This window comes from Panthera leo, chromosome B2 (assembly GCF_018350215.1).
Source record: "Panthera leo isolate Ple1 chromosome B2, P.leo_Ple1_pat1.1, whole genome shotgun sequence".
NCBI classification, from domain to species: Eukaryota; Metazoa; Chordata; class Mammalia; order Carnivora; family Felidae; genus Panthera; species Panthera leo.
In genome coordinates this window covers 35,477,239-35,499,877 of record NC_056683.1, presented here as the reverse complement: position 1 = coordinate 35,499,877, position 22,639 = coordinate 35,477,239, and the positions used below count along the sequence as shown (strand labels likewise).

General features: G+C 43.5%; 1 long non-coding RNA gene and 1 pseudogene across 1 annotated transcript in view; one reads left to right on the top strand and one right to left on the bottom strand.

Moving 5' to 3' along the window:
* The window catches only part of LOC122219853, a 35,941-nt gene that overhangs the window by 917 nt on the left and 12,385 nt on the right, over positions 1-22,639 (bottom strand). The window contains exon 2 of the long non-coding RNA XR_006202578.1: positions 7,428-7,565. This is a non-coding gene — a long non-coding RNA (uncharacterized LOC122219853). The remainder of the gene's footprint in view (positions 1-7,427; positions 7,566-22,639) is intronic.
* LOC122219850 lies at positions 10,396-11,472 on the top strand (annotated as a pseudogene).

Here is a 22,639-nt window from a genome sequence, read left to right as displayed (position 1 = left end):
ATATCAACCCCAAAAGTTTCCTCTTAACCCCTGCTCCCTCCCCTTCCTGCAGCACCCCTACCATCACAAGGCACGGATTTGCCATCATTATCTATTAGGTTTGCATTTTCTAGAATTTTACATATATAGAATCATACAGTATGCACCGTTTTTTTTTTTTTTTGTCTTGCTTCTTTCACTCAGCCTAATTCATCCATGTTGTTATGCGTATCAAGAGTTCATTCTTTAAGATTCATCCACATTATGTGTGTTGAAAGTTCATTCTTTATCACTGAGTAGTATGCCATGGCATGAATATACCACAGTTTTTTAATCCATTTGCCCTTTGAAGGACATCTAGTGATTTGCAGTTTGGGGCAATTACAAATAGGAACACTATAAACATTTGGGGATAAGACTTTGTATAGACCTATGATTTCATTTGTCATGGATAAATACAATTTTAACTTCTTAAGAAACTAGCAGATGTTTTCCCAGAGTGGTTGTCCCATTTTATATTCCCACTAGCAGGGTATGAGAATTCTAGTCCCTCCACATGCTTGCAAGCACTTAACACAAACAATAAATTTTTCATTTTAGCCTTTCTAATGGGTATAGAGTGGTTCTCATCGTGGTTTTTGCTTGCATTTCTCTCATGACAAATGATGTTGAACATCTTTTTATGTGTTTATTTAGCATCCTTGTATCTTTTTTGGTACGGTGTCTACTCAAATCTTTCGTCTATGTTAAAAATTGAGGTTACTGGGGCACCTGGGTGGCTCAGTCGTTTAAGCATCTGACTTCAGCTCAGGTCATGATCTCACAGTTTGTGGGTTCGAGCCCCATGTCGGGCTCTGGGCAGACAGCCCAGAGCCTGGAGCCTGCTTCAGATTCTGTCTCCCTCCCTCTCTGCCCCTCCCCCACTCTCACTCTGTCTCTTTGTCTCTCAAAAATAAACAAACATTAAAAAAAACTTTAAAAAAAAATTGAGGTTATTGAGCACCTGGCTGGCTCAGTTGCTAGAGCATGCAATTTTTTTTCTTGTTTTGAGAGAGAGTGTGTGAGCATGGGCAGGGTAGAGAGAGAGATAGAAAGAAAGAGAGAGAGAATCCCAAGCAGAATCCACACAGTCATAGTGGAGCCTGATGAGGGGCTTGAACTCACAAACTGTGAGATCATGACCTGAGCTGAAATCAGGATTTAGATGCTTAACCAACTGAGCCACCCAGACACCCTGAGCATGTAACTCTTGATCTCAAGGTCATGAGTTCAAGTCTCGTGTTGGACATAGAGCCTACTTAAAAAAAAAAATGAGGTTGTGTGTTTTTTTTATTACAGAGGGGTTTTTGTTTTGTTTTGTTTTGTTTTTTTATTACTCAGTTTTGGAAGTTCTTTATATTTTCTGGATACAAGTCCTTTATCATTTTTCTCCAGTTTGTGCCTTGTCTTTTCATTCACTTAGTGTCTTTTAAAGAGCAGAGATTTTCAATTTTTTAACTGAATTGAATTGAATTGAATTTTAGAGAGAGAGAGAGAGCAAGCACAAATATGGGCGGGTGCAGAGGGAGAGAGAGAAAGAAAGAGGGAGGGAGAGAGAGAGAGAGAGAGAGAGAGAGAGAGAGAGAGAATCTCAAGCAGGCTCTACACTCAGCATGGAGCCCAGGGCGGGGCTTGATCCCACAACCCTGGGATCATGACCTGAGCCAAAACCAAGATTCTGATGCTCAACTGACTGAGCCACCCAGGTGCCCTAAAGAGCAGAGATTTTTAATTTCAAAGAAGTCCAATTTATCAATTTGTTCCTTCATGGCTCACATTTTTGGTTATCATATATAGGAAATCTTTGCTTACCTCAGGATCATAATGGTTTTATGTTTTCCTCTAGAAATTTTAGCTTTCACACTTAGATATATAATCTCTCTCTCTCTCTTTTAAAGATTTTATTTTTAAGCAATCTCTACACTCAACGCAGGACTCAAAATTATAACCCTGAGATCTGCAGACTCTACCAACTGAGCCAGCCAGGCGCCCCTATAATCTCTTTTGAGATATATTTTTTATATATATGGCAAGAGATATAGATCAAAGTTCCCTTTTTTGCTCCTGGATGTCTAATTGTTCTAATATTAATTGTTGAATAGGTTATCCTTTCTCTACTGAATTGACTTTATATATACACACACACCTATTTCTGGACCCTATTTTATTCCATTCATCTATTTGTCTATCTTTATGCCAATGTCATCATGCCTTGATTATGGCAGTTTTATAAGTCTTTTTTTTTTTTTTTTTTTTTTTTTTTAACGTTTATTTATTTTTGAGACAGAGAGAGACAGAGCATGAATGGGGGAGGGTCAGAGAGAGGGAGACACAGAATCTGAAACAGGCTCCGGGCTCTGAGCTGTCAGCACAGGGGCCCGATGCGGGGCTCGAACTCACGGACCGCGAGATCGTGACCTGAGCCGAAGTCGGCGCTCAACCGACTGAGCCACCCAGGCGCCTCAGTTTTATAAGTCTTTAAGTCGCATTCCTCCATCTGTATTATTTTACAAAATTGTTTTGGCCATTCTAGGTCCTTTGCATTTCCATGAACTTAGAATCAGCCTAAAATTTTTATTTTAAAAAATGCCTGCTGGGGATTTGATTGGGATTACATTAAATCTATACATCAAATTGGGGAGAACTGACATCTTAATAATTTTGAGTCTTCTAACCCCTGAGAACAATATCTCTCTTCATTCACTTTTCTTTAATTTCTCTCAGCAATGCTTTGTGGTTTCAATGCATGAGTCTTTCACATCTTTCATCAGATTTATCTCTAAGAATTGTGTATCTTTTATGGTGTTGTAAATGGTATTATTTCTTAAATTTCATTTCTGGTTGTTCATTGTTAGGATATAAAAATAATTTTTTTGCCTGTTGATTTTTTTTATCCTGCAACACTGTTAAACTCACGTATTAGGCAAAGTAATGTTTTTGTGGATCTTCTGTATACTCGATCATATGGTTTGCAAATAATGACAGTTTTACTTCTCCCTCTTCTTTTTTAAATTTTTTTTAACGTTTATTTATTTTTGAGACAGAGAGAGACAGAGCATGAACGGGGGAGGGTCAGAGAGAGAGGGAGACACAGAATCAGAAGCAGACTCCAGGCTCTGAGCCATCAGCCCAGAGCCCAACGCGGGGCTCGAACCCGCGGACCGTGAGATCGTGACCTGAGCTGAAGTCGGACGCTTAACCGACTGAGCCACCCAGACGCCCCTACTTCTCCCTCTTCTTGCCTTACAGGGCTGGCTAGCACTTCCAGGGCAATGTTGAGTAGAAGCAGAGAAGGGACATTATTTTCTTTAAGATTTTATTTTTTAAGTAATCTCTACACCAGACATGAGGCTTGAACCCACAACCCTGAGATCAAGAGTTGCATGTTCCACCAACTGAGCCAGCCAGGCACCCTGAGAAAGGACATTATTGTCTTGTTCCTGATTTTAGAGGGAAAGCACTCAGTCTTTCTCTGTTAATAATGGTGTTAGTTGTAGATTCTTCATAGATATCCTATATCACGTTGAGGAAGTTCCCTTCTATTCCAGGTTTGCTTAGGTTTTTTTATTTATTTTTTATTTTTTTATTTTTTTAATTTTTTTTTTAATGTTTATTTATTTTTGAGACAGAGAGAGACAGAGCATGAACGGGGGAGGGTCAGAGAGAGGGGGACACAGAATCTGAAACAGGCTCCAGGCTCTGAGCTGTCAGCACAGAGTCCGATGTGGGGCTCGAACTCACAGACCGCGAGATCATGACCTGAGCCGAAGTCGGCCGCTTAACCGACTGAGCCACCCAGGCACCCCAGCTTAGGTTTTTTTAAAATCGGTAACAAATGCTTCATGTTGCCAAATGTTTCTTTCTACATGACATGATCATATGGTCTTTATTTTTTAGATTGTTAATATGGTAAATTACTTTCATATATTTTCAAACATTAAGCCAAACATGATATTCCTGGAATAAACTCTACTTGGTCATGCTGTATCATCTTTTTTATATACTGTGGGATTAGATTTGTTCAATTTTGTTTAGAATTTTTGAATCTATGTTCATAGGAGATGTTTGTCTGTAGTTTTCTTATAATGTCTTCATCAGGTTTTGATAGTAGAGTAATACTTGCTTCATAGAAAGAAGTATTTCTTCCTTTTCAATTTTCCTTAAGAGTTTATGTACACGGTATTTATTTCTTCCTTAAATGTTTGGTGGGATTCAGCAATGAACTTATCTGGACCTAGAATTTTCTTTTTCTTTCTTTCTTTCTTTCTTTCCTTCTTTCTTTTAGAGAGAGGGTGCAAATGAGCAAGGGGCAGCAAGAGAGGGAAAGAGATAAAATCCCATGAGGGGCAGAGAGAAAGAGAGAGAGAAAGAGAGAGAGAGAAGCAGGGCTCACCCAAAGCAGGGTTCAACCAAAGTGGGGCTCGAGCTCACCTGATGCAGGGCTCAAACTCATGAACTGTGAGATCATGACCTGAGCTGAAGTCAGATGCTTAACCAACTGAACCACCCAGGTTACCCAGGACCTGAAATTTTCTTTGTGGGAAGTATTAAACTACGAATTCAACTAAAAGAAAAACAAACAAACAAACAAAAAAAAACAGATATAGGACTACTGAGGTTATCTATTTCTTCTTGAGTAAGCCTTAGTAGTTTGTGTCTTTTAAGAAATTTGTCTGTTTTATCTAAACTGTAAAGTTTATTACTATAAAGCTATTCACAATATCCCCTTATTATCCTTGTAACATCTTTAGAATGTGTAGTGAGGTCATTGATCTCATTCCTGATATTGTTAATCTGTGTTTTCTCTCTTTTTCTTTTTCTGATCAGCCTGACTAGACATTTTTAAGTTTTTAATAAAATCAGCTTTTGGTTTCATTGATTTTATCTCTTCTTTTTCCTTTCTTATGTCCCATTGATTTCCACTCTGATCTTTATTATTTTCTTTCTTCTACTTTGAGTTTAATTTGTTCTTCTTACTATATCTTCTTAAGGTAGAAGCTGAGGTCATTGATTGAAGACCATATTGTTTTCTTTTTTTTTTTTTTTTTAAGATTTAAAGTTTACTTATTTATTTTGAGAGAGAGAAAGTGTGTGTGTGTGTGTGTGTGTGTGTGTGTGTGTGTGTGTGTGCACATGCACTGGAGGGGCCGGGAGAGAGGAGAAAGAATCTCAAGCAAGCCCTGCATTGTCTGCACAGAACCTGACACAGGGCTAAATCCCGCAAACCATGAGATCATGACCTGAGCCAAAATCAAGTCGGACACTCAACCGACTGAGCTACCCAGGTGCCCCAACTTTACTTATTTTCTAATATAGTCACTTAGTACTATAAAGTTTCCCCTAAGTGCTACTTGAATGGCTTCATACAAATTTTGATATGTTGTGTTTCATTTTTAGTCAGTTAAAAACACTCTCTAATATCCTTTTGATTTTTTCTTTGATCTATGGGTTATTTATAAATGTGCTACTTTGTTTCAATACTTGGAGATTTTCCAGAAAGCTTTCCGTTATTAATTTCTAACTTATTTCAGTATAATCAGAGAACATAAATTTATTATATGAATCATTTTAAATTTATTGAAAATAGTTTTATGGTCCAGAATATGTTATATCTTGATATATGTTCCATGTGCTTTTGGAAAGAATATTTATTCTGCTATTGTTGGGTGCACTGTTCTCCAAACGTCAAGTAGATCAAGTTGGTTGATGGTATTATTCAAATCTTTTAATATATTTTCTAATTTTCTGTCTACTTGTTCTATCAATTACTGAAAGCGATGCATTGAAATCTCTGATTATAATTGTGGATTTGTCTATTTCTCTTTATAATTCTATCAGTTTTTGCTTCATGTATCTTGAAATTCTATTAGCGGGTACATAAATGTTTAGAATTGTTATATCCTTCTGACGAATTGACCCTTTTATCATTATGAAATGACTTTCTTTATCCCTGAGATTACTCTTTGCCCTGAAGTTTTCTTTATTTGATATTAATGCAGCCACTCTAATATTCTTTTAATTTGTATTGACATGGTATATCTTTTCCCATCTTTTTATTTTTAGTCAATTTATGTCTTTATGTATGAAGTATGTTTATTATAGGCAGTAACTAGTTGGGTCTTCCTTTTTTAAAAAAAAATTTTTGGGGGGCGCCTGGTGGCTCAGTCGGTTGAGTGTCTGACTTCAGCTCAGGTCACGATCTCACGGTTTGTGAGTTTGAGGCCTGTGTCGGGCTCTGTGCTGACAGCTCAGGGCCTGGAACCTGCTTTAGATTCTGTGTCTCCCTCTCTCTCTGCTCCTCCCCTGCTCACACTCTCTCTCAAAAATAAATAAACATTTTTTTAAATTTTTTAAAATATTTATTTATTTTTGAGAGAGAGACAGAATGTGAGCAGGGAGCAGGCAGAGAGAGAGAGGGAAACACAGAATCTGAAGCAGGTCTCAGGCCCTGAGTTGTCAGCACAGAGCCCAACGCGGGGCTTGAACTCACAAACCGTGAGATCATGACCTGAGCTGAAGTCAGCTGCTTAATCGACTGAGCCACCCAGGTGGCCCCCACCAAAAAAAATTTTTTTTTAATTTTTTTAAGTAAACTCTACCCTCAACATAAGGCTTGAACTCACGGCCCTGCAATCAAGAGTTGCATGTTCTAGTGACTGAACCAGCCAGGTGTTCCTGTGTCTTCCTTTTTTATCCAATCTAACAACTTCTGCTTTTTTGTTGGAGTATTTAGATCATTTACATTTAGTAGCCATCTTGTTATTTGTTTTCTATTCGTCACACCTTTTCTCTTTTCTTTTTCCTCTTTTTTTTTTTTTAACCTCCTTTTGGATTAATTTGATATTTCTATGGTTTCATTTTGTCTCCTTTGCCAACTTATTATAGATATGTAATTCTTTGTTGTGTATTTTAGTGGCTGTTTTAGAGTTTATGGTATACAGCTTTAACTTAGCACAACTCCCTTCAGGTGATATTATGCTACTTCACATGTAGTATAAGACTTTTTTTTTTTTTAATTTTTTTTTTTTAACCTTTATTTATTTTTGAGACAGAGGCAGACAGAGCATGAATGGGGGAGGGTCAGAGAGAGGGAGACACAGAATCTGAAACAGGCTCCAGGCTCTGAGCTGTCAGCACAGAGCCCGACGCAGAGCTTGAACTCACAGACCGTAAGATCATGACCTGAGCCGAAGTCGGCCGCTTAACCGACTGAGCCACCCAGGTGCCCCAAGACTCTTATAACAGTATACTTCCAATTTTCGTCTCCTATTTGTGCTATTGTTACCATACATTTGACTTTTATAAACCTCCTCATATATTGTTATTATCTTTCCTTAAATTATCTTTCAAAGAGCCTTAAAAAACAAGAAAAATATCTTTTTTATTTTTATATTTGCCTATGTTGTTACCATTTCCAGGGTTATTTGTTCCTTTGTATAGATCCAGATTTCTACTGGGTACCATTTTTCTTCTGCCAGAAGGACTTCCTTTAACATTTCTTGTAGTGCAGGTCTGCTGATGATTAATCCTTTCAGCTTTTTTTATGTCTGAAAAAGATTATTTCACTTTCATTTTTAAAAATTTAAATAATTTAAAAATTTTAAGTTATAGTGAAATACACATAACATAAAATTTGCCATCATAACCATTTGCTAAAAGTTTATTTATTTAGAGGTTCCTGGGTGGCTCAATCAGTTGAGCATCCAACTTCAGCTTCGGTCATCATCCCATGGTTCATGGGTTCGAGACCCACATCAGGCTCACTGCTGTCGGTCAGAGCCCACTTCGGGTCCTCTGTTCTCCTCTCTCCTCCCCCACTCAAGCTCTCTCTCTCTCTCTCTCTCAAAAGTAAAAAAACATTTTTGAAATGTTTATTTATTTATCTTGATAGAGAAAGAAGTGCACGCACACAAGTGGGGGGGGGGGGTGGGCAGGCAGATAGAGAGGGAGAGAAAAAGAGAATCCCAAGCAGGGTCCACACCATCAGCACAGAGACTGATGTGGGGCTTGAACTCATGAACTGTGAGATCATGACCTGAGCTGAAATCAAGAGTCAAATGTTAAACCAACTGAGCCACCCAGGCACCTCCCATCATAACCATTTTTAAGTGCCGAGTTTAATAATGTTAAGTACATTCACATTGTTGTACAACAGATCTCCAGCACTCTTTTTATCTTGCAAAAGGGAAACTCTATAACCATTAAACAACAGCTCCTCGGCCTCTCCCCTCACCCCCTGGCAACCAACATTCTGTTTTCTGTCTCTATGAATTGACTACTCTAGCTATCTCGTGTAAATGGAATAAAAAAGCCTTTGTCTTTTTTTTGAGTGGTTAATTTCACTTAGTATACCATCCTCAAGGTTCATCCATGTTGTAGCATGGATCAAAATTTTCTTCCTTTTTAAGGCTGAGTAATATCCCACTGTATGTGTATACATGTTGTTTATCCAGCTCTCTTCCCCCCACGCCCCAACAGAGCATTCAGTTCCTAATGCAGGAGTGTCCCTAAGACAGAAGCATATAATTGTCCTCACTCACGGTTCCAAAGCCGTGGCTCAGAGATTTTGGCTGGGACAGGAGAGAAGTAAGCCATAAAACAGATTGTTCACAATCTCTTCCCAAAGGAACTGGATTCATTTCCAATAGAGCATAGAGAAGTTCAAACCTAAAGACATTCTTTAAAACAGTGAAGGTTGGGGGCACCTGGGTGGCTCAGTCGGTTAAGCGTCCGACTTCGGCTCAGGTCATGATCTCACAGTCTGTGGGTTCGAGCCCTGCGTCGGGCTCTGTGCTGACAGCTCAGAGCCTGGAGACTGCTTTGGATTCTGTGTCTCCCTCTCTCTCTGCCACTCCCTGCTCTCTCTCTCTCTCTCTCTCTCAAAAGTAAACATTAAAAAAACAAAAAAACAATTAAAAAAAAAAAAACAGTGAAGGTTGTGGCAAAAGGCAATTGATAGGAGATGTGTAGCTCCAATGAAGATAGAGGCTAAACTTTAGGCCAGCTAGTTTTCAGGAGAGAACCAGAAGAAGAAATAACTAGGAGGGGACACCTGGGTGGCTCAGTTGGTTAAACGTCCGATGTTTGATTTCAGCTCAGGTCATTATCTCAGTTCATGAGATAAGCCCTGCATTGGGCTCCGGGCTCTGTGCTGACAGCTGGAGCCTGCTTAGGACTCTCTCTGCCCCTCCCCCTTCACCGTGCAAGCATGCGTGTGTGTGTGTGTGTGTGTGTGTGTGTGTGTGTGAGAGAGAGAGAGACAGAGAGAGAGAGCAGGCTCTCTCTCGCTCTCAAAATAAATGAATAAACTTTAAAAAATAAAACAAGCAACCCAATTAGAAAAAAAAAAAGAAAGAAAGAACTAAGAGAAACCCTCCTAGGGTCAGAAAAAATATCAAACACCAGCTTCTTTTTCCACTCCCCCCCCCCCCACACACACACACCCTCAAACACTGACTTCTGAAACTATTCCTTCAGAGGAGCCCAAATTTTATTGGATTAGTCTGTAGAGCAATTTATGCCCTAGGGCATTATTGAAAACAATAGAGCAATCAGACAGAGATTAGTGAATTTTAACAACTAAGGCATGGCTGGAGAAAGAGGAAAGACAGCACTTCCAAAACCATTGTCATCCTAGAGTGACTGTGGGCATACCCTAAGCTGCACCTCCCTGACAAACAATATCAGAAGCTTCACACTGTGGGATATTGGGGTGCAGGGGAGAATATAGTTTACCAAAGTAATCCAGCCAGTCACTAAACAAGTAAACAAGCAAATAACAAGCCTAGAGGAGGGTTGGGGCATCCCATTACCCAGAGTTGCTACAGTATATTGTCTACAATGTCCACTTTCCACCATGTCTTACATCGCACACAAAAATAAACTCAAAATGGATGAAAGACCTAAATGTGAGACAGGAAACCATCAAAACCCAAGAGAAGAAAACAGGCAACCACCTCTTTGACCTCAGCCGCAGCAATTTCTTGCTCAACACGTCTCTGAAGGCAAGGGAAGTAAAAGCAAAAGTGAACTATTGGGACCTTGTTAATATAAACAACTTCTGCACTGCAAAGAAACAACAAAACTAGGGGCGCCTGGGTGGCTCAGTCAGTTAAGCGTCTGACTTTGGCTCAGGTCATGATCTCGCGGTCCGTGAGTTCGAGCCCCAAGTCGGGCTCTGTGCTGACAGCTCGGAGCCTGGAGCCTGCTTCCGATTCTGTGTCTCCCTCTCTCTCTGACCCTCCCCGTTCATGCTCTGTCTCTCTCTGCCTCAAAAATAAATAAAACGTTAAAAAAAATTAAAAAAAAAAAAGAAACAACAAAACTATAAGGCAGCCAACGGAATGAGAGAAAATAATTTGCAAATGATCTATCGTACAAAGGGTTAGTATCCAAAATCTATAAAGAATTTACCAAACTCGCCTGTGACCCACCAGCTCGGCGTTCGGAGCAGCTGTCGCCATGTTGTCGGTGGTCACCCGTTCGGGCCTGTTCGCGCCCGTCCTATGGGCCACGTCCCGCGGGGTGGCGAGCACGTTGCGGCCTCTGGTTCAGGCTTCGGTGCCCGCCACCCTGGAGCCGCCAGTGCCGGACGTGAAGCGGCCCTTCCTGTGCCAGGAGTCGCCTCCGTGGGCCTCAATGTCCCTGCTTCTGTCCGTTATCCCCACACAGACATCAGAGTGCCTGACTTGTCTGACTATCGACGCACCGAAGTGTTAGATGGTACAAAGTCTTCAAAAGAGAGCAGTGAGGCTAGAAAAGGTTTCTCCTATTTGATAACCGCAACAACGAGTATAGGTGTCGCATACGCTGTCAAGAATGTCGTCTCCCAGTTTGTTTCCAGCATGAGTGCTTCTGCTCACATGTTGGCCGTGTCGAAAATCGAAATCAAGCTCTCCGATATTCCAGAAGGCAAGAACATGGCTTCCCAATGGAGAGGAAAACGGATGTTTGTGCGTCATAGAACCAGGAAGGAAATTGAGCAGGAAGCCGCAGTTGAAGTGTCCCAGTTGGGGGACCCACAGCATGATTTAGATCGAGTAAAGAAAAACCTGAACGGGTTATCCTGATAGGTGTTTGCGTTCATCTTGGTTGTGTACCCATTGCAAATGCAGGAGATTTTGGTGGTTATTACTGCCCTTGCCATGGGTCACACTATGATGCTTCTGGCGGGATCAGGAAGGGGCCTGCACCTCTCAGTCTTGAAGTTCCCTCATATGGGTTCACCAGTGATGACATGGTGATTGTTGGTTAGAGATCTGGACTCAAGTCCAAGGCTCCTTTCAGTCGTCTTGTCACCTCAGAAGACCTATGAGCAAGCCTTCTATACTTAAGTGAGTTGATTTGAAATATTTAAGAATTGCTAATAGTGTATTTGCAAACATTAACGTGAAGTAAATTGGGGCGCCTGGGTGGCTCAGTCGGTTAAGCTTCCGACTTCGGCTCAGGTCACAATGGTTCATGGGTTTTAGTCCCTCATGAGGCTTGCTGTTGTCAGCGCAGAGCCCGCTTCAGATCCTCTGTCCCCTCTCTCTCCGCCCCTCCCCCACTTGTGCTCTCAAAACAAAATTTAAAAAAAAGAAGAAAGAAAGCCTCCCCTGATTTTCATTCTGGATTAGATCTTTTTTTTTTTTTAAAGTTTATTTTAATTGCAGTTAATTAACACAGGGTGTTATATTTGTTTCTGGTGTACAATAGAGTGATCTGGATTAGATCTTGCTACATGTTGAGGACGTTGGACCACCTCCTCCGTGGCATTTATCACAACGCATCGTAAGTTTTCCTTAAAAACATCGAAAACATTTTATTCACATTTTGTTTTGTTTTTGTCTAGCTTCCTCACTAGAATGTTTACCTGTGCCAAGCTCAGTAACCAGCACATAGTTAATGCTCAGTACGTGTTTGCTGAGTGAATGCTGAATGACTAAAATGGGCCAGAGGAACAGGACAGGAGGCAGAAAAGGAAGTCAGGCAGTTTTTATGGTGACCGTGGGACAGCGTTAAAGGCTAAGCCCAAGGCTGGGGTAGCAGGGACAAAGAACCAAGGGGATTTACAAAGACAAGCCTTGAAATCTGCAAAAGAGTCTTAAACCAAGGGAAGACACCTGTGTGGCTTGGGGCCTTCCTTTTGAATGATGCAGGAGAGTACCTCTCTGGAAGCTGTTCTGTGGGCAGGGACAATGGGAGGTTTGCTCGGCGGGGGCAGGGAAGGATCAGCGCAGTTCTCCACCAGCCAGCACAAAGCTTCTCCCACCCTACCTGGGAAACCACTGGGGCCTGGAGTGCAGCAAGAGGTTCGTGTACCAAGGACTAAACTCTGGAGACACACGGAGTTGGGAGGATAGTGGGGAATAAGGTACAAGAATATTTGGGATGAACTTGAAAAACATTATGCTAGAGTTGCCTGCGTGGCTCAGTCGGCTAAGAGTCCGACTTCGGCTCAAGCCACGATCTCACGGTTCGTGAGTTTGAGCCCTGCGTCAGGCTCTGTGCTGACAACTCCAAGCTCGGAGCCTGGAGCCTGCTTTGGATTCTGTCTCTGTCTCTCTGCCCCTCCCCCACTGGCACACTGTCTTTCTCTCTCAAATATAAACATTTAAAAAACTAATTAAAGGGGGTGGCTCAGTCGGCTGGGTGTCCGACTTCAGCTCAGGTCATGATCTCGTGGTTTGTGAGTTTGAGCCCCGCATAGGGCTCTGTGGCTGACAGCTCGGAGCCTGGAGCCTGCTTCAGATTCTGTGTCTCTCCCTCTCTCCACCCCTCCCATCCTCATGCTCTGTTTCTCTGTCTCTCAATAATAAATAAATATTAAAAAAAAATAAAATGTTAAAAATAATTAATTAATTAATTTTAAAAAAGAAGCAAAATATGCTACATGAAATAAGGCGGGCACAAAAGTGTATGATTGCACTTCTGTGAGGTGCCTGGAGTAGTCATAATTCACAGAGACAGAAAGTAGATTGGTGGTTAGCAGGGGCTGGGGGTAGGGGAATGGGGAGTTAGCATTTTCTAGGTACAAGACTTTTTCTTGGGGGATATATAAAAGTCTGAAGATGGATGGTGGTGATGGTCGCACAACAATGTGAATGTACTTAATGGCATTGAACTGCACACCTGCAAAGGGCCAAAGTGGTAAAAATTATGTTATGTATATTTCACTACAATAGAACAATTGCACTGACCAAACAAACAAAAACAAAAAAAATCAGGGGTCATTCCAGGCCCCCATTCAAGGAGCCATGCCAGTTTTCTGACTTCACAGAAACAAATATCCCAGAGCTGCCTTCATCATCATTCCAGATACAGGAGCCTCCTAATTCCCACAAGCCTGGCACTGACAGGAGCATGCTTTTTGCCCCCTTAAAGCATAGCTGCCTCTGAAACAGCAGAGCTGTGAGCTATCCCAGGGGTATCCTGGGCCAACGACGCCCTCAATTCCCAGTGACTTGGTCGCCTATAGCTAGTCACGTCAGAGCAGGGGCCAGACGCCCATGTCCCTTGACCTCTGGCCCACTGCCTATCCATATACCAATCTTACTCTTAGCTCTCTTCCATTTACATCCGGGGGCTCAAGGAATTTGTCTAGGGTTACCTCTACCACCGTATCATTTATCTCCATTTTTTTCCCCTGCAGCAGGTGCTGTGATAAAACATGTATAAAACAAACAACAAGACGGTCTCCCTCGTGGTGGGCATCTTCTCTCTCCTTAACACCATCCAGTTCCTCATCTTTGAGTTGAACCACATTACGTACTTTGGCTACGAGGACAAAGTCAGTATCTACATGGACACAAACTCTGAGCTGGTGTCTTGGGTCATGATCCACAAGAGGGGCATCAACGTCATCTCATCCACCATCACCCTCGTGTTCAGCGTGTTGCTTCTCTATTGCATCCGCGTGAACAACTACGTGGGGCTGCTGTGCTATGCCCTGTGGATCATCACGTATGAGCTCATCAGTGTCTCCGTGACCGTGATCATCAACGGCATCATCAAAGATGAGTTCAAGGAGGTGACGTACCTCTACCTGATCTTCCAAATCTCCCGTATGCTTCTGCACTTCTTCTCTCTGCCTTTTGTCACCAAGTATACCTACGTCCTTTACAAGGACCCCAAGATTTCAGTTAAAATAGGCCGCCACAGGCACTCCTCCATCAGTACTGTCGATTCGTGGCGGCCTGTCGGGCTGAGAACCTTGTACCGCAAGTTAAACTGAACTGTGCCAGGAAGGAGAGAAATAAATAAACAGTGCTCCCCAGCGATAGCTCCCCTTTTCCCTGCTTGCCTTCTGTTGCTTCTGCTTACCTTTTCAGGGTCCTTGAGTTTTATGCACCTAAGAGTATTCTTGGGGGAGGGACGTTTGCATGGATCAATTATTGTGCATGTGTGTATTTGTGACTTGTTTTAGCCTTTAATTATATTCTGCCTTTGTTCTTACTTAGCCGTCTCAGTATATGCCATTACTTCTCATGGTCCCCTCCTCCCTGTGTGTCCCTAGTTTCTAATTTTTCTCTTGCAGATTGTCTCACCCATGCCTGGTTCTGCTGAGGTTTTTTTTGTTTTTTTGTTTTGTTTTGTTTTGAGTAGTGCTTATCCTGTAGAACTTTCTGTGCCGATAGAAATGTTCTATATCTGTGCTGTCCACTAGTCACAAAGTTACTAAACACTGGGAACGTGGCTATTTCAACCCAGGGATCAATTAAAATTTTTTTTCCCATTTTAAGTAATTTCAACTTCAATAGCCACACGTGGCTGGCGCCTGGCTACCATACTGGAGAGCACAATAATCTGGACCCTCATTTTGCTCCTGCATATAATCGTAGAAAGAATCCCTTTCTAGCTTCATGCATCACTCTGCTTTTCTCTTACTTTTCAGAAAGAAATTCCTCGTGTTGGGCCATACATGGCAAGAAGAATCCTCATTTTTAAAAGCTCCAGGATTTTTTCATTTTAAGCACTATTGACATTTTGGACAGGATAATTCTATCCTGTAGGGGCTGTTCTATGCATTGGTGGATGTTTAGCATCTGTGACCTCTACCCATTAGATGCCAGGAGCATCCCCCCTATCCTTGTGACAACCAAAAATATCTCTAGACATTGACAAATGTTCCCTGGGGAGCAAAATCGCCCCCCGTTGAGAACCACTATTTTATTTTATATTTTTTTCAAGTTTATCTTTTTTGGTAATCTCTACAGCTAACATGGGGCTTGAACCCGAAACCCCAAGATCAAGAGTCCCACACTCTTCTAACTGAGCCAGCCAGGTGTCCTGAGAACCACTGTTTTACCATACACCCCAGCGTTGAGAGCTGCTATGTCACTACTATTAACTCTCTTTTACTGAGAGCCCTTTACATTCACTGCCTGGTGTACCTGTAACGCTAACGCTCCCATTTTATGGTTTGATGAAACCGAGACTCAGGGTGCTTAAGGGATGTGATCAAGGTCACACAGTGGCTAAAGCCGGATTTGAATCTAGATCATCTGACCGTCTGCACAATGTCCTACTTGGTTCCCTGAAACAGTCTTATCTTCACCAAGATAAAAAAGAGGGACCTCCTTTTAGAGCATTTGCTTTTCGCTCAAAAAAATGTTGGGGGTGAGGGGTACCTGGGTAGCTCAGTTGGTTAGGCGTCCAACTTTTGATTTCAGCTCAGGTCATGACTTCACAGTTCTGAGATCAAGCCCCAAGTAGGGCTCTGCACTGACGATGCTGAGCCTACTTGAGATTCTCTCTCTCCCCCTCTCAGCCCCTCTCTCACTTGCAATCTCTTTCTCTCAAAATAAATAAACATTAAGAAAAATGTTGTAAGTGAAATCAAGGGACACTTCTTTTTTTGAGAGACAATGAGAGGGCACAAGTGGGGGGTGGGGCAGAGAGAGAAAGAGAGCAAGGGAGAGAGAGAGAGAGAGAGAGAGAGAGAGAGAGAGAGAGAGAAGGGGGCTGCCGGAGGAGGGGGTTCTTGTTTACCTGAAGTGGGACTCAAACTCACAAACTGTGAGATCATGACCTGAGCTGAAGTCAGATGCTGAACGACTGAGCCACCCAGCGCCCAAGGGACACATTTATTTTAACCACACTCCTCCAAACCAGGAGCATAACGACAGTAGCCCACTTTTACCAAACACTTAATAAATGCCTGGTGCTACTCGGAGAACTCATTAAATTCTTCCCACCACCCTACCCCATCACAGACTTGGATCCAAACCAGTTCCCAAAATGTCCACCAGATGGCAGTCAGTCATAAGCTTTTGCTTCGCGCTGTTCGCCTTCCCAGCCAGTCCTCTAAGTGGGGATGATGAGGGATTTGGGGAGCCTCAACCTGATAACTGAGGACTAACAGTGTGCATCCCCGCCCTAGTCTCACAAAGCACGTCTTGACTGGTACCAGATAATAAAAAATAAAACATGGGCTGACAACAGGCTCTAATCCCCCCTTCCCAGCTGGGGTGGCGGTGGGGAGGTTGGGAGACCCGAGACGGTGTGCAGAAGAGGTGGAGAGGGAAGCCAAGTTCCAAGAATCAGCTCAACTCAGAGTTACCTGGTGCAGGAAAGCTTAAGATGCTCAGATACAAGGCTGTGCGCCCCTCCACACCAGGACTCCTCGGAAGCGCCGCTCTGTCCGCCTCCCGCTTCCCCGGTCCCAGCTTCCCATTCTCTCTAGAACCCCCTCCACTCCACCGAGTCTGTTCCTGTTAAGGTGGTCTCCACACTGCCCAGTCCTGAGCTCAGCCTTCTCTTGCTAGACCTCTCCATGGCTTTTGACCAACCGATACCTCCCGGACCTGCAAACAGCTTTTTCTCACCAGGACCATCACTCTCCATTCACCACCTGCCTCACTGGCCTTCATCTCCCTGACCTTCAAACATTGGAAATGCTTCCTGTCATCCTTCTGATTTCCTTTCTCACCATCGTCCTCCCTCCCTCTGCTCCAGCCACACTGGCCTCCTTGCAGTTCCTCCTACACGCCCAGCACACTCTAGCCTCAGGGCCTTTGCACCCGTTGTTCCTTCAGTCTGGAATGTTCTCACTCCAGGTATCCAATAGCTTCCTCTCTTTCTTTCAGGTGTCTGCTCAAAAGTCATCAGAGACGCTTTCCCTACTGACCTAGGAACCCAGCCCCTCCCCACTCCCTCCCTCTGTAACCCACTTACCCTGGTTTATTTTTTCCATAACACATCGCCTGACTTACTATAGTTAACCTCCACTGCCCCCCAAAATATGAGGGCCATATTTTCCTCATCGCTGTTTTCCCAACACCTAGAACGACACCTGGCGCATACATGTGCTCCACAAATATTTGTGAAATGGGGGCACCTGGGCGACTCCGTCGGTTAAGCATCTGACTCTTGATTTCAGCTCAGGTCATGATCTCACGGTCGTGGGATCGAACCCCACATCAGGCTCTGCACTAGGCATGGAGCCTGCTTAAGATTCTCCCTCTCTCTCCCTCTCTCCCTCCACACCCCGTCCCTTGTGCGCACACACACACTCTCTCTCACTCTAAAAAAGCATTGTGAATGAGTGGACAGACCCTCAGCAGCATAGAATGAGCCATTTTTGCCAGCTTCCCCCCTGGTGGTTATAGTAGGCGGGCCAGTGAGGAGCAAATTCTTATGCCCTTCAGCCTGCTCTTCCTGCTCCTTTCTTCTCTCACTCCCTTCTGGAGTCTGCAGATAGTTGCAGGTGGGAAATACTCACAAGGGGTATGATTTCAGCTTCCTTGTCCCTCTCCTTCTTCCCTCTTTTCCTTTGCACCAGCTGCTGATCCTAGAAACACCACCCCATCTTCCAGCTCACCTCACCAAGCCTACAACAAGCCTTTTGAACAGTGCAGGTGTCCCTGGGAAGGGTATATTCTGAGAGCTGTCACCATCACCTCCTTATCTCCCCTCGGCCCCCGCCCCCATGAAGATCTCTGGCCTTCCATCCCCCCCTGCTTTACTAGGTTTGCTGAGTGCCTACTGTTGTAGCAGGCCCTGAGCCAGGAACTGGGGAATACCCTAGAAAGTAAGATACAGCCCACATTTCAAGAGGCTGACAGCCTCGGGAGGGCTGAGTCACTCAGGGCCATTTGGATCCATAAGATGGTTGCTGAGGGAAGCACTGGGGGGACCGTCGGAGGAGGCCTAATTCTTGGAGACTGGAGAATCAGGGAAGTCTTCCTGGAGGAGGAGACATTTAAGCTGCAGCTGGAAGAGAGCCCTGAGAAGGGAGGGGAAGAAAAGGAAAGGTGGCAGCCTGAGAAGGTGCAGACACCCCGGGATAGTAGAGCTACCCCAGGGTGAAGGAAGCTACTCTGTGTGGGAGATGATGGTGTCAGGAGGAAGCAAGCAGACATGAACTTCCCCAGAGAGAAGAGGGTCTCCCCTTTTCCCACGGCCTCTGCTGGCTGCTCCCAGAAGGCGTTCGCTCTTAAGTACACAACCACTGAATATTTCTGAGCACCGTTCCCACCTCATTGCTGTCACCTATAACTCCAAGTTTCCCCTAGCAGCCATGTCCTACAGACTTCATTCTGCGTCCACTTCTCCCCATCTGTTTCGAGATGTGTCAATGTTTCCATCTGTTTGACTTCTTTTTTCCCCAGGATCTAGGTTTCCATTTCATTTGCCTCCTTTCCCCTAGAACTGCCCACATTGATTGCTACTGTCCTCAGCCTTCAAAGCTCTTTTTTCCCTTTCTTTGGTCTCTCCTGACAACCAGTCTCTACGTATCGTCTGATGCTTTGCTGTTTTTTCCAATTCATTTGGCCACCGGACAAGAGGTTAATGAAGGCCTCTGAGAGCCAGGCCCTGACTCTCAAGACAGCCTTTCCCGTGGGTGAGCGGCTCGGCGAAACTCGCCTCAGCTTCCTTTCTCTTCTCTTCCATCCCCTCACCAGTTGTTAGTAAAATAACTTGTTTAAATCCTTAAATTGGGGCACCTGGGGGCGCCTGGGTGGCTCACTATTTGAGAGTCCGACTTCGGCTCAGGTCATGATCTCACGGTTTGTGAGTTCGAGCCCCGCGTCGGGCTCTGTGCTGACAGCTCGGAGCCTGGAGCCTGCTTCGGAGTCTGTGTCTCCCTCTCTGCCCTTCCCCCACTTATGCTATGTCTCTCTCTCTCTCTCTCTTTCTCAAAAATAAATAGACATTAAAAAAAAATAAAAAAATTAAAAATTGGGGCACCTGGCTGGCTCAGTTGGAAGACCATGCAATTCTTGCTCTCAGGGTTGTGAGTTCAAGCCCCATGTAGAATATAGAGATCGCTTAAATAAATGAAACTTTTAAAAAATGCTTACTTTCTTATTTTCATAAGTGAATTATGATTTTCTTCCCTGGGAAATGGTTTTCACAAATGCCTTCTGTGTATGTGTTTGTGTGTGTGATTGTGTGTGTTTGTGTATCTGTGTTTGTGTATGTTGTGTTTCTGTGTGTGTGTATTTATGTATCTGTATTTGTAATGTGTGGTCTTCATGTTTGTGAACATGTAATGGCTGAGTCAAACAATTATTTGCTGGTGGTCAAAAATAACTTACATATTGGAGCTCCTGGGTGGCTCAGTTGGTTAAGCATCCAACTTCGACTCAGGGCATGATCTCACGGTTCGTAGGTTCAAGCCCTGCATCAGGCTCTGTGCTGACAGCTCGGAGCGTGTAGCCTGCTTCAGATTCTGTGTCTCCCTTTCTCTGCTCCTCCCCCACCCATGCTCTATCTCTCTCTGTCTCTCAAAAATAAATAAACATTAAAAAATAATAATAAATAATAATAAAAAAATAACTTACATGTTAAAGACATAAAAAGGTCAAAGAAATGCCCAGGCTTTATGCTCTTCTAAAATTTGCTTCTGACTCCTACCAACACTGCCTTTCCTCTTCAGAAATACATCCCAAAAGGGGCAACACTAGAGGGCATCTTATTTAAAAGATGTTTGGGGGGGCGCCTGGGTGGCTCAGTCGGTTGGGCGTCCGACTTCGGCTCAGGTCATGATCTCACGGTCCGTGAGTTCGAGCCTCGAGTCGGGCTCTGGGCTGATGGCTCAGAGCCTGGAGCCTGCTTCCGATTCTGTGTCTCCCTCTCTCTCTGCCCCTCCCCCGTTCATGCTCTGTCTCTCTCTGTCCCAAAAATAAATAAACGTTAAAAAAAAATTTTTTTTAAAAAGATTAAAAAATAATAATAATAAAATTAAAAAAAAAATAAAAGATGTTTGGGGGCACCTAGTTGGCTCAGTCAGTGGAGCATGAGACTCTTAACCTTAGGTTTGTGAGTTCGAGCCCCACATTGGGTGTAGAGATTACTTCATAATAAAATCTTTAGGGATGCCTGGGTGGCTCAGTTGGTTGAGCACCTGACTCTTGATTTTGGCTCAGGTCATGATCCCAGGGTCCTGGGATCGAGCCCCTTGTCGGGTTCCATGTTGAGCATGGAACCTGCTTAAGATTCTCTCTCTTTCTCTGCCCCCCTGCCTCTCTCTCTCTCTCTCTCTCTCTCTCTCTCAAATAAAAGAATAAATAAAACAAAATCTTTAAACAAATAAACACAATCTCAAAATAAAATAAAAATAGGATACTTGGTTTTTCTCTTGCCCCAACAGCATGACACTGACAAGACATAGTCTATGAATGATGCAGAGAATGAAACTTGAGCAGTCCTGCTTCTCAGAGTTTTAGGGGAACAGATGATCCTTTTCAGAGGGATTGGGAGAAAGCAATTATAAAAAGTGCCCAAGCAACTAGAAAGCCTCTCAATTCTGAAAGTGACCTTTGCAGCTCCAAAGCGTCCCTAGCTCTTTGCCTCTTCCTCTGCCCAGGCTGAGCTCCCGCCAGCCACCCTGAACTTGGCCCAACCCCACCTGCTCTACCCTCTGACCCAGGGATAGCTTGCATTTTCTGGACGAACTGAGGCGATTTTATCTAGCATTGTGTCACCCTTGTACAGTCACCACCCTCTTGGGGCGCCTGGCTGGCTCAGTCGGTAGACCATGCAACTCTTCTTTTCTTTTTAATGTTTCTTTATTTTTGAGAGAGAGCGCATGAGCAGGGGAGGGGCAGACAGAGAGGGGGACAGAGGAGCCGAAGCAGGCTCTGTGCTGAGAGTAGAAAACCCGATGCGGGGCTCAAACTCACGAGTTGTGAGATCATTACCTGAGCCGAAGTTGGATGCTTGCCCAAGCCTCCCAGGTGCCCCAGAGCATGCAACTCTTAATCTCAGGTTCCTGTGCTCAAGCCACATATTGGGTATGGGGCCTACCATAAAAAATAAATAACTAACCACCCTCCTTCCCTACCTTTGGCCATCCTGGAACACACCTATGCTTCCTAAACACTCTCTTTCTTTTCTTTCTTTCTTCTTTCTTTCTTCTTTCTTTCTTTCTTCCTTATTATTTTTACTTTTTAAAATTTACATCCAAATTAGTTAACATCTAGTGCAACAATGATTTCAGTAGATTCCTTAGTGCCCCTTACCCATTTAGCCCATCCCCCCTCCCACCACCCCTCCAGCAACCCTCAGTTTGTTCTCCGTATTTATGAGTCTCTTATGCTTTGTCCCCCTCCCTGTTTTTATTTTATTTTTGTTTCCCTTCCCTTATGTTCATCTGTTTTGTCTCTTAAAGTCCTCATATGAGTGAAGTCATATGATTTTTGTCTTTCTCTGACTAATTTCACTTAGCATAATACCCTCCAGTTCCATCCACGTAGTTGCAAACGGCAAGATTTCATTCTTTTTGATTGCCGAGTAATACTCCATTGTATATATATACCACATTTTCTTTATCCATTCATCCATCAATGGACATTTGGGCTCTTGCCATACTTGGGCTATTGCTGATAGTGCTGCTATAAACATGGGGGTGCATGTGTCCCTTCAAAACGGCACACCCTGGAGCCTGCTTCGGACTCTGTGTCTCTGTCTCTCTCTCTCTTTCTCTGCCCCCCCCCCACCCCCCTGCTCACACTCTGTCTCTCTCTCTTAAAAATAAATAAACATTAACAACTACAACAAAAAAGATGGGGCGCCTGGGTGGCTCAGTTGGTTGAGCATCCGACTTCAGCTCAGGTCATGATCTCGAGGTCTGTGAGTTTGAGTCCCGTGTCGGGCTCTGTGCCGACAGCTAGGAGCCTGGAACCTGCTTCGGATTCTGTGTCTCCCTCTCTCTCTGCCCTTCCCCTGCTCACGCTCTCTCTCTCTCTCAAAGATAAATAAACATTAAAAAAATTAAAAACAAAAAGAAGAGGGACATGTGAGGAAGTTATTACAACATTATATGATAAATTGGGTAATGGAGGTAAGTGCAAAGTGCTATGTTATCTCTGTCTCTCAGTGGTTCGTTCAACAAATGTTTGTTAAGCACATGCTATGCTACACATCAGGCTCTGTTCGAGATGTTGGAGCTTCGGGGAGAAGAAAACAGATAAAGTTCCTCTTCTCATGAAACTTACATTCTAAGGAGGGAAGACAAGGGATAAGCAAGTGAACATGCAAGTACCTACAATAATTTCAGGGGCACCCGGCCGGCTCAGTCAGAAGAACATGCGATTCTTGATCTCAGGGTTCTGAGTTCGAGCCCTACGTTGTGTGTAGAGATTATTTACAAATAAAATCTTTAAAAATAAAAAAATAACGATAACGATTTCAG